The sequence below is a fragment of the Cebus imitator genome, unplaced genomic scaffold, assembly GCF_001604975.1.
Source record: "Cebus imitator isolate Cc_AM_T3 unplaced genomic scaffold, Cebus_imitator-1.0 Scaffold18, whole genome shotgun sequence".
NCBI lineage: Eukaryota > Metazoa > Chordata > Mammalia > Primates > Cebidae > Cebus > Cebus imitator.
In genome coordinates, this window is record NW_016107333.1 from 7,125,823 (window position 1) to 7,130,410 (window position 4,588).

The 4,588-nt window shown below is 41.2% G+C and overlaps 1 protein-coding gene across 2 annotated transcripts in view; it reads left to right on the forward strand.

The window, feature by feature from the left end:
- PIGU (phosphatidylinositol glycan anchor biosynthesis class U) overlaps window positions 1-4,588 on the forward strand; it is a 117,707-nt gene that overhangs the window by 10,893 nt on the left and 102,226 nt on the right. The gene's annotated exons all lie outside the window — the stretch shown is intronic.

Below are 4,588 nucleotides of genomic sequence, written 5' to 3' on the forward strand. Positions count from 1 at the left end.
TGATCATGTCACTTGTACTCCAGCCTGGGCAATATAGTGAGAGCCTGTTTCTACAGAAAAATTAAAATATTAGCTGGGTGTGGTGACATGAACCTAGAGTCCCAGCTATTCAGAAGGCTGGGGTTGGGGGATTGCTTGAGCCTGGAAGGTTGAGGCTGCAGTGAGCTATGATTACACTCTGGCCTGGGCAACAGAGTGAGTCTCAAAAAAGAAAGGCAAAAAAATGTCTTTACATGAGATTGACCCTTTGCCCAGATCAGTTATCAATTAAGTAATATGACGCCATATTTAATCATTAGTATAGCAGCGCCATACTCCAGGCATTTGCCAGAGAATACATTAAGAAATCCACTGATGTACAATATCTAGCAAAAGCATATCTTAGATGAATTACATCTTAGGCAACTGCCTGAAAGGTGTGCAATCTGTCCTCTAGCTATGTACTCAGAAATTTTCATCTGGATTAAACCAGACGAGAGCGATGTTCCTGGGCAGGCTTATACTGCTTCCCTGTAGAGTTGCTTTTTTTTGTTGTTGTTGTTATGGAGTGTTGCTCTGTTGCCCAGGCTGGAGTACAGTGGCGCGATCTCAGCTCACTGCAACCTCTGCCTCCCAGGTTCAAGTGATTCTCCCACCTCAGCCTCCCGAGTAGCTGGGACTACAGGTGCCTGCTGCCATGCCCAGCTAATTTTTTGTATTTTTAGTAGAGACCGGGTTTCACCTTGTTAGCCAGAATGGTCTTGATCTCCTGACCTCGTGATCTGCCTGCCTCGGCCTCCCAAAGTGCTGGGATTATAGGAATAAGCCACCGTGCTTTGCCTAGAGTTGCTTTTTTACTACTCTGTGGTAGGATGCCATTGGCTAAGATTGAGAAATGGTTTGCGATGTGATTTGATGAGTCAGTGGTCTCTTCGGGCCTCCAGGAAAGCGGTTAGTGAAGGATTTAATAGCTGTTACACAGCAACCTTTTTATGCAGCTCCTTGAGGAAGGTTTCTTTTTGGTCCCAGAATAAGGACCAGTTATAATGGTCTTGAGCAATATACTTTTATTTTATGGCCACCACGAATCATAAAATTGATTAGGTTTCCTTCTTTAGGGTCATCTTATTAAGTTTAAAGTCATATGTATAGCCACTCCTTACACATATGTAGTGGTCTTTTTTCTTTTCTTTTCTTTCTTCTTTTGTTTGATACAGGGTTTCCCTCTGTCACCCAGGCTGGAATGCAGTAGCATGATCATGAATCACTGCAGCTTTGACCTCCTGGGCTCAGTTGATCCTCCCACTTCAGCCTCCCAAGTAGCTGGGACTACAGGCATACACCACCATGCCCTAGCTAATTTTGGGGTCTTTTTTTGTAGAGACAGGGTCTCCTTATGTTGCCCAGCCTGATCTTGAACTCCTTGAGCCCCTGCCTGCCAATTTTTTAATAGGCAACTCAATCACATGATTCAAAAATAAAAAGTAGCTGGGTGCAGTGGCTCACGCCTGTAATCCCAGCACTTTAGGAGGCCAAGGTGGGAAGATTGCTTGATCCCAGGAGTTCAACACCAGTCTGAGCAATATGGCAAGACACTGTCTCTACTAAAAAAAAAAAAAATTTAGCTGGGTGTGCCACTGTGGGCCTGTGTTCTTAGCTACTCGGGAGGCCAAGGTGGGATAATTGCTTGTGCCCAAGAGGTTGAGGCTGCAGCGAGCTGTGTTTATACAAACCCTGTGCTCTAGTCTGGATGATAGAGCAAGACCCTGCCTCCAAACAAACAAAAACAAACAAACAAAACAAACTATTTCTTTTGAATAATTATAAAATAATACATCCTCATTGCTAAAGATTCAGAAAATGAAGATTAAAAAAAAATCAAGCATCTTCTGTAATCTTATCCAGAAATGGTCATTGTGAACATTTAAATATTTATTTTTCCAGGCATTTCTCATTGAATACATGTTTATTCTCTCTTTTTCAAATAATCAAATGAATGAATGCTTATAGGTTTAAGCTAAAATTCTACAAACAAACCTATTTAAAAATGGGCAATTTTGAAAGCCTGAGGCAGGCAGATCACTTGAGGTCAGGAGTTCGAGACTAGCCTGGCCAACATAATAAAACCCCGACTCCATTAAAAATACAAAAATTAGCTGGTCTGGTGGCAGGCACCTGTAATCCCAGCTACTCGGTGGCTGAGGCAGGATAATCACTTGAACTTGGGAGGCAGAAGTTGCAGTGAGCCAGGATTACGCCACTGTACTCCAGCCTGTGTGACGGAGTGAGACTCTGTCTTAAAAAAAAAAAAAAAAAAAAAAAAAAACATTTTGGCCAGGCACAGTGGCTCATACCTGCAATTCCAGCACTTTGGTAGGCTAAGGCAGGCAGATTGCTTGAGCCCAGAAGTTTGAGACCAGCCTGAGTAACATGGTGAAACCCCATCTCTACAAAAAATACAAAAATTAGCTGGGCATGGTAATGTACACCTGAAGTCTCAACTACTCAAGAGCCTGAGTTGGGAGGATCTCTTGAGCCTGAGAGGTCAAGGCTGCAGCAATCCTTGATCATGTCACTTGTACTCCAGCCTGGGCAATAGAGCGAGACCCTGTCTCAGAAAAAAACGTCGGGGCTGGGGGCAAAAGACATGAACCAGACACTTCTCAAAAGAAGACATACAGATGGCCAACAAGCATATGAAAAAATGCTCAACATAATTAGTCATTAGAGAAATGCAAATCAAAACCACAATGAGATACTATCTTATACCAGTCAGAATAACCATTATTAAAAAGTCAAAAAATAATGGGCACTGGCAAGGTTGTAGAGAAAAGGAAACACTTATACACTGCTGGTGGGAGTGTAAATTAGGTTCAGCCATTGTGGAAAGCAGTTTGAAGACTTCTCCAAGAGCCTAAAACAGAACTACCATTCGACCCAGGAATCCCATTACTAGGTATATATACCTAAAGGAATATAAATTGTTCTGCTGGAAAGATGCATGCATGTGTATGTACTTCACAGCAGTATTCACAATAGCAAAGACATGGAATTAACCTGAATGCCCATCAGTGGTGGACTGGATAAAGAAAATGTGATATACATATACACCATGATACACTATGTAGCATAAAAAAAAGGAATGAGATCAGGTCCTTTGTACCAACATAGATGGAGCTAGAGACATTATCCTAAGCAAATTAATGCAAGAACGGAAAACCAAATACAGCATATTCTCACTTATAAGTGGAAGCTAAACACTGAATATACATGGACACAAAGAAAGGAACAATAGATACCTGGGCCTACTTGAGGATGGAGGGTGGGAGGAGGGTGAAGATTGAAAAGCTACCTATGAGGTACTATGCTTATTACCTGGGCGATGAAATCTGCACTCCAAACCTCCATGACATGCAATTTACCCATGTAACAAAACTGAATATGTACCCCCTCAACCCCCAAAAAATTTGGAAAGGAAAAGAAATAAATAAAAGCCAAGAGAAATTGCTAAAATAGTCATTTTAAAAAATCACAAAAAAAAACCCTATCATATTTTATACCCTGTGTTTTGACCTGCTTTTCATTTAAGAATACTTTGTGGGCTGCTTTTCTTCAGTAAATATAGATCTCTAGTACATTTTTTAATTTTAAGTCTTGATTTTGCAATAATTTTAGATTTTCAAAAATGTTGCAAGAATAGTCGAGTTCCTGTTTACCCTTCATTCAGCTTCTTCTAATGTTAACATTCTGCATCACTGTAGTCCAATGACCTAAACCAGAAAATTAACATTGATACAATGCTCTTAACTAATTATAGGCCTAAGAATTTTTTCACTTTGCCCCACTAATGTCCATTTCTGGGCCATCTTCCAGTCTGTGATTCCACCTTGCACTTGGTCATTTTGTCTCCTTAGTCTCTTCTAATCTGGGATACTTGCTCAGACTTAACATTTTTAAAAATTTTTATTTATTTTTAATTTTTGTGGGTACATAGTAGGCGTATATAGGCTTTTTTTTTTTTTTTTTTTTTTTTTTTTTTTTTTTTTTTTTTTTTTTTTTTTTTTTTTTTTTTTTTTTTTTTTTTTGAGAAGTGGTTCTTCCTTTGTTTCCCAGGCTGGAGTGCAATGGTGCAATCTTGGCTCACTGCAACCTCTGCCTCCCGGGTTCAAGTGATTCTCTTACCTCATCCTCCCGAGTAGCTGGGATCACAGGCACCCGACACTGCGCCTGGGTAATTTTTGTATTCTTAGTAGAGATGAGGTTTCACCATCTCGGCCAGGCTGGTCTTGAACTCCTGACCTTGTGATCCACCCGCCTCAGCCTCCCAAAGTTCTGGGATTATAGGCATGAGCCCCCTCGCCCAGCCTAGGCTTAATATTTTTAAGAGTACTGGCCAGTTATTTTATGTCTCCATTTGGGTCTGCCTGATATTTTCTTACAATTAGACTGGGGTTACCCCTTTTTTTCTGAGGAGTCTCACTCTGTCGCCCAGGCTGTAGTGCAGTGGTACAATCTTGGCTCCCTGCAACCTCCACCTCCCAGGTTCAAGTGATTCTCCTGCTTCACCCTTCCAAGTAGCTGGGATTACAGGTATGCACCACCATGCCTG